Source organism: Pleurodeles waltl, chromosome 4_1, assembly GCF_031143425.1.
Source record: "Pleurodeles waltl isolate 20211129_DDA chromosome 4_1, aPleWal1.hap1.20221129, whole genome shotgun sequence".
NCBI lineage: Eukaryota > Metazoa > Chordata > Amphibia > Caudata > Salamandridae > Pleurodeles > Pleurodeles waltl.
In genome coordinates, this window is record NC_090442.1 from 777969825 (window position 1) to 777982352 (window position 12528).

Genomic DNA, 12528 nt, shown 5'->3' on the forward strand with positions numbered 1-12528 from the left:
TCTGCGTTAGAAAGTTCTGGAATCTGAGAGGAGCTACAAATATCCTTCCACCCAGCGTTCCCCCAAGTCTCCCGATAAAAATGATACCTCACTTGCGTGGGTAGGCCTAGCGCCGGCGACAGGAAACACCCCAAAGCGCAACGTGGACACATCCTAAATTTTGGAAAAAAACAGAGGTGTTTTTTGCGAAGTGCCTACCTGTAGATTTTGGCCTCTAGCTCAGCCGGCACCTAGGGAAACCTACCAAACCTGTGCATTTCTGAAAACTAGAGACCTAGGGGAATCCAAGGAGGGGTGACTTGCGGGGCTCGGACCAAGTTCTGTTACCCAGAATCCTTTGCAAACCTCAAAATTTGGCTAAAAAAACACATGTTCCTCACATTTCTGTGGCAGAAAGTTCTGGAATCTGAGAGGAGCTACAAATTTCCTTCCACCCAGCGTTCCCCCAAGTCTCCCGATAAAAATGATACCTCACTTGCGTGGGTAGGCCTAGCGCTGGCGACAGGAAACACCCCAAAGCGCAACGTGGACACATCCTAAATTTTGGAAAAAAACAGAGGTGTTTTTTGCGAAGTGCCTATCTGTAGATTTTGGCCTATAGCTTAGCCGGCACCTAGGGTAACCTACCAAACCTGTGCATTTCTGAAAACTAGAGACCTAGGGGAATCCAAGGAGGGGTGACTTGCGGGGCTCGGAGCAGGTTCTGTTACCCAGAATCCTTTGCAAACCTCAAAATTTGGCTAAAAAAAACACATGTTCCTCAAATTTCTGTGGCAGAAAGTTCTGGAATCTGAGAGGAGCTACAAATTTCCTTCCACCCAGCGTTCCCCCAAGTCTCCCGATAAAAATGATACCTCACTTGCGTGGGTAGGCCTAGCGCTGGCGACAGGAAACACCCCAAAGCGCAACGTGGACACATCCTAAATTTTGGAAAAAAACAGAGGTGTTTTTTGCGAAGTGCCTACCTGTAGATTTTGGCCTCTAGCTCAGCCGGCACCTAGGGAAACCTACCAAACCTGTGCATTTCTGAAAACTGGAGACCTAGGGGAATCCAAGGAGGGGTGACTTGCGGGGCTCGGACCAGGTTCTGTTACCCAGAATCCTTTGCAAACCTCAAAATTTGGCTAAAAAAACACATGTTCCTCACATTTCTGTGGCAGAAAATTCTGGAATCTGAGAGGAGCTACAAATTTCCTTCCACCCAGCGTTCCCCCAAGTCTCCCGATAAAAATGATACCTCACTTGCGTGGGTAGGCCTAGCGCCAGCGACAGGAAACACCCCAAAGCGCAACGTGGACACATCCTAAATTTTGGGAGAAAACAGAGGTGTTTTTTGCGAAGTGCCTACCTGTAGATTTTGGCCTCTAGCTCAGCCGGCACCTAGGGAAACCTACCAAACCTGTACATTTCTGAAAACTGGAGACCTAGGGGAATCCAAGGAGGGGTGACTTGCGGGGCTCGGACCAGGTTCTGTTACCCAGAATCCTTTGCAAACCTCAAAATTTGGCTAAAAAAACACATGTTCCTCACATTTCTGCGGTAGAAAGTTCTGGAATCTGAGAGGAGCTACAAATTTCCTACCACCCAGCGTTCCCCCAAGTCTCCCGATAAAAATGATACCTCACTTGCGTGGGTAGGCCTAGCGCCGGCGACAGGAAACACCCCAAAGCGCAACGTGGACACATCCTAAATTTTGGAAAAAAACAGAGGTGTTTTTTGCGAAGTGCCTACCTGTAGATTTTGGCCTCTAGCTCAGCCGGCACCTAGGGAAACCTACCAAACCTGTGCATTTCTGAAAACTAGAGACCTAGGGGAATCCAAGGAGGGGTGACTTGCGGGGCTCGGACCAAGTTCTGTTACCCAGAATCCTTTGCAAACCTCAAAATTTGGCTAAAAAAACACATGTTCCTCACATTTCTGTGGCAGAAAGTTCTGGAATCAGAGAGGAGCTACAAATTTCCTTCCACCCATCGTTCCCCCAAGTCTCCCGATAAAAATGATACCTCACTTGCGTGGGTAGGCCTAGCGCTGGCGACAGGAAACACCCCAAAGCGCAACGCGGACACATCCTAAATTTTGGAAAAAAACAGAGGTGTTTTTTGCGAAGTGCCTACCTGTAGATTTTGGCCTCTAGCTCAGCCGGCACCTAGGGAAACCTACCAAACCTGTGCATTTCTGAAAACTGGAGACCTAGGGGAATCCAAGGAGGGGTGACTTGCGGGGCTCGGACCAGGTTCTGTTACCCAGAATCCTTTGCAAACCTTAAAATTTGGCTAAAAAAACACATGTTCCTCACATTTCTGTGGCAGAAAATTCTGGAATCTGAGAGGAGCTACAAATTTCCTTCCACCCAGCGTTCCCCCAAGTCTCCCGATAAAAATGATACCTCACTTTCGTGGGTAGGCCTAGCGCCGGCGACAGGAAACACCCCAAAGCGCAACGTGGACACATCCTAAATTTTGGAAAAAAACAGAGGTGTTTTTTGCGAAGTGCCTACCTGTAGATTTTGGCCTCTAGCTCAGCCGGCACCTAGGGAAACCTACCAAACCTGTGCATTTCTGAAAACTAGAGACCTAGGGGAATCCAAGGAGGGGTGACTTGCGGGGCTCGGACCAGGTTCTGTTACCCAGAATCCTTTGCAAACCTCAAAATTTGGCTAAAAAAACACATGTTCCTCACATTTCTGTGGCAGAAAGTTCTGGAATCTGAGAGGAGCTACAAATTTCCTTCCACCCAGCGTTCCCCCAAGTCTCCCGATAAAAATGATACCTCACTTGCGTGGGTAGGCCTAGCGCTGGCGACAGGAAACACCCCAAAGCGCAACGTGGACACATCCTAAATTTTGGAAAAAAACAGAGGTGTTTTTTGCGAAGTGCCTACCTGTAGATTTTGGCCTATAGCTCAGCCGGCACCTAGGGAAACCTACCAAACCTGTGCATTTCTGAAAACTAGAGACCTAGGGGAATCCAAGGAGGGGTGACTTGCGGGGCTCGGACCAGGTTCTGTTACCCAGAATCCTTTGCAAACCTCAAAATTTGGCTAAAAAAACACATGTTCCTCACATTTCTGTGGCAGAAAGTTCTGGAATCTGAGAGGAGCTACAAATTTCCTTCCACCCAGCGTTCCCCCAAGTCTCCCGATAAAAATGATACCTCACTTGCGTGGGTAGGCCTAGCGCTGGCGACAGGAAACACCCCAAAGCGCAACGTGGACACATCCTAAATTTTGGAAAAAAACAGAGGTGTTTTTTGCGAAGTGCCTACCTGTAGATTTTGGCCTCTAGCTCAGCCGGCACCTAAGGAAACCTACCAAACCTGTGCATTTCTGAAAACTGGAGACCTAGGGGAATCCAAGGAGGGGTGACTTGCGGGGCTCGGACCAGGTTCTGTTACCCAGAATCCTTTGCAAACCTCAAAATTTGGCTAAAAAAACACATGTTCCTCACATTTCTGTGGCAGAAAATTCTGGAATCTGAGAGGAGCTACAAATTTCCTTCCACCCAGCGTTCCCCCAAGTCTCCCGATAAAAATGATACCTCACTTGCGTGGGTAGGCCTAGCGCCGGCGACAGGAAACACCCCAAAGCGCAACGTGGACACATCCTAAATTTTGGAAAAAAACAGAGGTGTTTTTTGCGAAGTGCCTACCTGTAGATTTTGGCCTCTAGCTCAGCCGGCACCTAGGGAAACCTACCAAACCTGTGCATTTCTGAAAACTAGAGACCTAGGGGAATCCAAGGAGGGGTGACTTGCGGGGCTCGGAGCAGGTTCTGTTACCCAGAATCCTTTGCAAACCTCAAAATTTGGCTAAAAAAAACACATGTTCCTCAAATTTCTGTGGCAGAAAGTTCTGGAATCTGAGAGGAGCTACAAATTTCCTTCCACCCAGCGTTCCCCCAAGTCTCCCGATAAAAATGATACCTCACTTGCGTGGGTAGGCCTAGCGCTGGCGACAGGAAACACCCCAAAGCGCAACGTGGACACATCCTAAATTTTGGAAAAAAACAGAGGTGTTTTTTGCGAAGTGCCTACCTGTAGATTTTGGCCTCTAGCTCAGCCGGCACCTAGGGAAACCTACCAAACCTGTGCATTTCTGAAAACTGGAGACCTAGGGGAATCCAAGGAGGGGTGACTTGCGGGGCTCGGACCAGGTTCTGTTACCCAGAATCCTTTGCAAACCTCAAAATTTGGCTAAAAAAACACATGTTCCTCACATTTCTGTGGCAGAAAATTCTGGAATCTGAGAGGAGCTACAAATTTCCTTCCACCCAGCGTTCCCCCAAGTCTCCCGATAAAAATGATACCTCACTTGCGTGGGTAGGCCTAGCGCCAGCGACAGGAAACACCCCAAAGCGCAACGTGGACACATCCTAAATTTTGGGAGAAAACAGAGGTGTTTTTTGCGAAGTGCCTACCTGTAGATTTTGGCCTCTAGCTCAGCCGGCACCTAGGGAAACCTACCAAACCTGTACATTTCTGAAAACTGGAGACCTAGGGGAATCCAAGGAGGGGTGACTTGCGGGGCTCGGACCAGGTTCTGTTACCCAGAATCCTTTGCAAACCTCAAAATTTGGCTAAAAAAACACATGTTCCTCACATTTCTGCGGTAGAAAGTTCTGGAATCTGAGAGGAGCTACAAATTTCCTACCACCCAGCGTTCCCCCAAGTCTCCCGATAAAAATGATACCTCACTTGCGTGGGTAGGCCTAGCGCCGGCGACAGGAAACACCCCAAAGCGCAACGTGGACACATCCTAAATTTTGGAAAAAAACAGAGGTGTTTTTTGCGAAGTGCCTACCTGTAGATTTTGGCCTCTAGCTCAGCCGGCACCTAGGGAAACCTACCAAACCTGTGCATTTCTGAAAACTAGAGACCTAGGGGAATCCAAGGAGGGGTGACTTGCGGGGCTCGGACCAAGTTCTGTTACCCAGAATCCTTTGCAAACCTCAAAATTTGGCTAAAAAAACACATGTTCCTCACATTTCTGTGGCAGAAAGTTCTGGAATCAGAGAGGAGCTACAAATTTCCTTCCACCCAGCGTTCCCCCAAGTCTCCCGATAAAAATGATACCTCACTTGCGTGGGTAGGCCTAGCGCTGGCGACAGGAAACACCCCAAAGCGCAACGCGGACACATCCTAAATTTTGGAAAAAAACAGAGGTGTTTTTTGCGAAGTGCCTACCTGTAGATTTTGGCCTCTAGCTCAGCCGGCACCTAGGGAAACCTACCAAACCTGTGCATTTCTGAAAACTGGAGACCTAGGGGAATCCAAGGAGGGGTGACTTGCGGGGCTCGGACCAGGTTCTGTTACCCAGAATCCTTTGCAAACCTTAAAATTTGGCTAAAAAAACACATGTTCCTCACATTTCTGTGGCAGAAAATTCTGGAATCTGAGAGGAGCTACAAATTTCCTTCCACCCAGCGTTCCCCCAAGTCTCCCGATAAAAATGATACCTCACTTTCGTGGGTAGGCCTAGCGCCGGCGACAGGAAACACCCCAAAGCGCAACGTGGACACATCCTAAATTTTGGAAAAAAACAGAGGTGTTTTTTGCGAAGTGCCTACCTGTAGATTTTGGCCTCTAGCTCAGCCGGCACCTAGGGAAACCTACCAAACCTGTGCATTTCTGAAAACTAGAGACCTAGGGGAATCCAAGGAGGGGTGACTTGCGGGGCTCGGACCAGGTTCTGTTACCCAGAATCCTTTGCAAACCTCAAAATTTGGCTAAAAAAACACATGTTCCTCACATTTCTGTGGCAGAAAGTTCTGGAATCTGAGAGGAGCTACAAATTTCCTTCCACCCAGCGTTCCCCCAAGTCTCCCGATAAAAATGATACCTCACTTGCGTGGGTAGGCCTAGCGCTGGCGACAGGAAACACCCCAAAGCGCAACGTGGACACATCCTAAATTTTGGAAAAAAACAGAGGTGTTTTTTGCGAAGTGCCTACCTGTAGATTTTGGCCTATAGCTCAGCCGGCACCTAGGGAAACCTACCAAACCTGTGCATTTCTGAAAACTAGAGACCTAGGGGAATCCAAGGAGGGGTGACTTGCGGGGCTCGGACCAGGTTCTGTTACCCAGAATCCTTTGCAAACCTCAAAATTTGGCTAAAAAAACACATGTTCCTCACATTTCTGTGGCAGAAAGTTCTGGAATCTGAGAGGAGCTACAAATTTCCTTCCACCCAGCGTTCCCCCAAGTCTCCCGATAAAAATGATACCTCACTTGCGTGGGTAGGCCTAGCGCTGGCGACAGGAAACACCCCAAAGCGCAACGTGGACACATCCTAAATTTTGGAAAAAAACAGAGGTGTTTTTTGCGAAGTGCCTACCTGTAGATTTTGGCCTCTAGCTCAGCCGGCACCTAAGGAAACCTACCAAACCTGTGCATTTCTGAAAACTGGAGACCTAGGGGAATCCAAGGAGGGGTGACTTGCGGGGCTCGGACCAGGTTCTGTTACCCAGAATCCTTTGCAAACCTCAAAATTTGGCTAAAAAAACACATGTTCCTCACATTTCTGTGGCAGAAAATTCTGGAATCTGAGAGGAGCTACAAATTTCCTTCCACCCAGCGTTCCCCCAAGTCTCCCGATAAAAATGATACCTCACTTGCGTGGGTAGGCCTAGCGCCGGCGACAGGAAACACCCCAAAGCGCAACGTGGACACATCCTAAATTTTGGAAAAAAACAGAGGTGTTTTTTGCGAAGTGCCTACCTGTAGATTTTGGCCTCTAGCTCAGCCGGCACCTAGGGAAACCTACCAAACCTGTGCATTTCTGAAAACTAGAGACCTAGGGGAATCCAAGGAGGGGTGACTTGCGGGGCTCGGACCAAGTTCTGTTACTTAGAATCCTTTGCAAACCTCAAAATTTGGCTAAAAAAACACATGTTCCTCACATTTCTGTGGCAGAAAGTTCTGGAATCAGAGAGGAGCTACAAATTTCCTTCCACCCAGCGTTCCCCCAAGTCTCCCGATAAAAATGATACCTCACTTGCGTGGGTAGGCCTAGCGCTGGCGACAGGAAACACCCCAAAGCGCAACGTGGACACATCCTAAATTTTGGAAAAAAACAGAGGTGTTTTTTGCGAAGTGCCTACCTGTAGATTTTGGCCTCTAGCTCAGCCGGCACCTAGGGAAACCTACCAAACCTGTGCATTTCTGAAAACTGGAGACCTAGGGGAATCCAAGGAGGGGTGACTTGCGGGGCTCGGACCAGGTTCTGTTACCCAGAATCCTTTGCAAACCTCAAAATTTGGCTAAAAAAACACATGTTCCTCACATTTCTGTGGCAGAAAGTTCTGGAATCTGAGAGGAGCTACAAATTTCCTTCCACCCAGCGTTCCCCCAAGTCTCCCGATAAAAATGATACCTCACTTGCGTGGGTAGGCCTAGCGCTGGCGACAGGAAACACCCCAAAGCGCAACGTGGACACATCCTAAATTTTGGAAAAAAAACAGAGGTGTTTTTTGCGAAGTGCCTACCTGTAGATTTTGGCCTCTAGCTCAGCCGGCACCTAAGGAAACCTACCAAACCTGTGCATTTCTGAAAACTGGAGACCTAGGGGAATCCAAGGAGGGGTGACTTGCGGGGCTCGGACCAGGTTCTGTTACCCAGAATCCTTTGCAAACCTCAAAATTTGGCTAAAAAAACACATGTTCCTCACATTTCTGTGGCAGAAAATTCTGGAATCTGAGAGGAGCTACAAATTTCCTTCCACCCAGCGTTCCCCCAAGTCTCCCGATAAAAATGATACCTCACTTGCGTGGGTAGGCCTAGCGCCGGCGACAGGAAACACCCCAAAGCGCAACGTGGACACATCCTAAATTTTGGAAAAAAACAGAGGTGTTTTTTGCGAAGTGCCTACCTGTAGATTTTGGCCTCTAGCTCAGCCGGCACCTAGGGAAACCTACCAAACCTGTGCATTTCTGAAAACTAGAGACCTAGGGGAATCCAAGGAGGGGTGACTTGCGGGGCTCGGAGCAGGTTCTGTTACCCAGAATCCTTTGCAAACCTCAAAATTTGGCTAAAAAAAACACATGTTCCTCAAATTTCTGTGGCAGAAAGTTCTGGAATCTGAGAGGAGCTACAAATTTCCTTCCACCCAGCGTTCCCCCAAGTCTCCCGATAAAAATGATACCTCACTTGCGTGGGTAGGCCTAGCGCTGGCGACAGGAAACACCCCAAAGCGCAACGTGGACACATCCTAAATTTTGGAAAAAAACAGAGGTGTTTTTTGCGAAGTGCCTACCTGTAGATTTTGGCCTCTAGCTCAGCCGGCACCTAGGGAAACCTACCAAACCTGTGCATTTCTGAAAACTGGAGACCTAGGGGAATCCAAGGAGGGGTGACTTGCGGGGCTCGGACCAGGTTCTGTTACCCAGAATCCTTTGCAAACCTCAAAATTTGGCTAAAAAAACACATGTTCCTCACATTTCTGTGGCAGAAAATTCTGGAATCTGAGAGGAGCTACAAATTTCCTTCCACCCAGCGTTCCCCCAAGTCTCCCGATAAAAATGATACCTCACTTGCGTGGGTAGGCCTAGCGCCAGCGACAGGAAACACCCCAAAGCGCAACGTGGACACATCCTAAATTTTGGGAGAAAACAGAGGTGTTTTTTGCGAAGTGCCTACCTGTAGATTTTGGCCTCTAGCTCAGCCGGCACCTAGGGAAACCTACCAAACCTGTACATTTCTGAAAACTGGAGACCTAGGGGAATCCAAGGAGGGGTGACTTGCGGGGCTCGGACCAGGTTCTGTTACCCAGAATCCTTTGCAAACCTCAAAATTTGGCTAAAAAAACACATGTTCCTCACATTTCTGCGGTAGAAAGTTCTGGAATCTGAGAGGAGCTACAAATTTCCTACCACCCAGCGTTCCCCCAAGTCTCCCGATAAAAATGATACCTCACTTGCGTGGGTAGGCCTAGCGCCGGCGACAGGAAACACCCCAAAGCGCAACGTGGACACATCCTAAATTTTGGAAAAAAACAGAGGTGTTTTTTGCGAAGTGCCTACCTGTAGATTTTGGCCTCTAGCTCAGCCGGCACCTAGGGAAACCTACCAAACCTGTGCATTTCTGAAAACTAGAGACCTAGGGGAATCCAAGGAGGGGTGACTTGCGGGGCTCGGACCAAGTTCTGTTACCCAGAATCCTTTGCAAACCTCAAAATTTGGCTAAAAAAACACATGTTCCTCACATTTCTGTGGCAGAAAGTTCTGGAATCAGAGAGGAGCTACAAATTTCCTTCCACCCAGCGTTCCCCCAAGTCTCCCGATAAAAATGATACCTCACTTGCGTGGGTAGGCCTAGCGCTGGCGACAGGAAACACCCCAAAGCGCAACGCGGACACATCCTAAATTTTGGAAAAAAACAGAGGTGTTTTTTGCGAAGTGCCTACCTGTAGATTTTGGCCTCTAGCTCAGCCGGCACCTAGGGAAACCTACCAAACCTGTGCATTTCTGAAAACTGGAGACCTAGGGGAATCCAAGGAGGGGTGACTTGCGGGGCTCGGACCAGGTTCTGTTACCCAGAATCCTTTGCAAACCTTAAAATTTGGCTAAAAAAACACATGTTCCTCACATTTCTGTGGCAGAAAATTCTGGAATCTGAGAGGAGCTACAAATTTCCTTCCACCCAGCGTTCCCCCAAGTCTCCCGATAAAAATGATACCTCACTTTCGTGGGTAGGCCTAGCGCCGGCGACAGGAAACACCCCAAAGCGCAACGTGGACACATCCTAAATTTTGGAAAAAAACAGAGGTGTTTTTTGCGAAGTGCCTACCTGTAGATTTTGGCCTCTAGCTCAGCCGGCACCTAGGGAAACCTACCAAACCTGTGCATTTCTGAAAACTAGAGACCTAGGGGAATCCAAGGAGGGGTGACTTGCGGGGCTCGGACCAGGTTCTGTTACCCAGAATCCTTTGCAAACCTCAAAATTTGGCTAAAAAAACACATGTTCCTCACATTTCTGTGGCAGAAAGTTCTGGAATCTGAGAGGAGCTACAAATTTCCTTCCACCCAGCGTTCCCCCAAGTCTCCCGATAAAAATGATACCTCACTTGCGTGGGTAGGCCTAGCGCTGGCGACAGGAAACACCCCAAAGCGCAACGTGGACACATCCTAAATTTTGGAAAAAAACAGAGGTGTTTTTTGCGAAGTGCCTACCTGTAGATTTTGGCCTATAGCTCAGCCGGCACCTAGGGAAACCTACCAAACCTGTGCATTTCTGAAAACTAGAGACCTAGGGGAATCCAAGGAGGGGTGACTTGCGGGGCTCGGACCAGGTTCTGTTACCCAGAATCCTTTGCAAACCTCAAAATTTGGCTAAAAAAACACATGTTCCTCACATTTCTGTGGCAGAAAGTTCTGGAATCTGAGAGGAGCTACAAATTTCCTTCCACCCAGCGTTCCCCCAAGTCTCCCGATAAAAATGATACCTCACTTGCGTGGGTAGGCCTAGCGCTGGCGACAGGAAACACCCCAAAGCGCAACGTGGACACATCCTAAATTTTGGAAAAAAACAGAGGTGTTTTTTGCGAAGTGCCTACCTGTAGATTTTGGCCTCTAGCTCAGCCGGCACCTAAGGAAACCTACCAAACCTGTGCATTTCTGAAAACTGGAGACCTAGGGGAATCCAAGGAGGGGTGACTTGCGGGGCTCGGACCAGGTTCTGTTACCCAGAATCCTTTGCAAACCTCAAAATTTGGCTAAAAAAACACATGTTCCTCACATTTCTGTGGCAGAAAATTCTGGAATCTGAGAGGAGCTACAAATTTCCTTCCACCCAGCGTTCCCCCAAGTCTCCCGATAAAAATGATACCTCACTTGCGTGGGTAGGCCTAGCGCCGGCGACAGGAAACACCCCAAAGCGCAACGTGGACACATCCTAAATTTTGGAAAAAAACAGAGGTGTTTTTTGCGAAGTGCCTACCTGTAGATTTTGGCCTCTAGCTCAGCCGGCACCTAGGGAAACCTACCAAACCTGTGCATTTCTGAAAACTAGAGACCTAGGGGAATCCAAGGAGGGGTGACTTGCGGGGCTCGGACCAAGTTCTGTTACTTAGAATCCTTTGCAAACCTCAAAATTTGGCTAATAAAACACATGTTCCTCACATTTCTGTGGCAGAAAGTTCTGGAATCAGAGAGGAGCTACAAATTTCCTTCCACCCAGCGTTCCCCCAAGTCTCCCGATAAAAATGATACCTCACTTGCGTGGGTAGGCCTAGCGCTGGCGACAGGAAACACCCCAAAGCGCAACGTGGACACATCCTAAATTTTGGAAAAAAACAGAGGTGTTTTTTGCGAAGTGCCTACCTGTAGATTTTGGCCTCTAGCTCAGCCGGCACCTAGGGAAACCTACCAAACCTGTGCATTTCTGAAAACTGGAGACCTAGGGGAATCCAAGGAGGGGTGACTTGCGGGGCTCGGACCAGGTTCTGTTACCCAGAATCCTTTGCAAACCTCAAAATTTGGCTAAAAAAACACATGTTCCTCACATTTCTGTGGCAGAAAGTTCTGGAATCTGAGAGGAGCTACAAATTTCCTTCCACCCAGCGTTCCCCCAAGTCTCCCGATAAAAATGATACCTCACTTGCGTGGGTAGGCCTAGCGCTGGCGACAGGAAACACCCCAAAGCGCAACGTGGACACATCCTAAATTTTGGAAAAAAACAGAGGTGTTTTTTGCGAAGTGCCTACCTGTAGATTTTGGCCTATAGCTCAGCCGGCACCTAGGGAAACCTACCAAACCTGTGCATTTCTGAAAACTAGAGACCTAGGGGAATCCAAGGAGGGGTGACTTGCGGGGCTCGGACCAGGTTCTGTTACCCAGAATCCTTTGCAAACCTCAAAATTTGGCTAAAAAAACACATGTTCCTCACATTTCTGTGGCAGAAAGTTCTGGAATCTGAGAGGAGCTACAAATTTCCTTCCACCCAGCGTTCCCCCAAGTCTCCCGATAAAAATGATACCTCACTTGCGTGGGTAGGCCTAGCGCTGGCGACAGGAAACACCCCAAAGCGCAACGTGGACACATCCTAAATTTTGGAAAAAAACAGAGGTGTTTTTTGCGAAGTGCCTACCTGTAGATTTTGGCCTCTAGCTCAGCCGGCACCTAGGGAAACCTACCAAACCTGTGCATTTCTGAAAACTGGAGACCTAGGGGAATCCAAGGAGGGGTGACTTGCGGGGCTCGGACCAGGTTCTGTTACCCAGAATCCTTTGCAAACCTCAAAATTTGGCTAAAAAAACACATGTTCCTCACATTTCTGTGGCAGAAAATTCTGGAATCTGAGAGGAGCTACAAATTTCCTTCCACCCAGCGTTCCCCCAAGTCTCCCGATAAAAATGATACCTCACTTGCGTGGGTAGGCCTAGCGCCGGCGACAGGAAACACCCCAAAGCGCAACGTGGACACATCCTAAATTTTGGAAAAAAACAGAGGTGTTTTTTGCGAAGTGCCTACCTGTAGATTTTGGCCTCTAGCTCAGCCGGCACCTAGGGAAACCTACCAAACCTGTGCATTTCTGAAAACT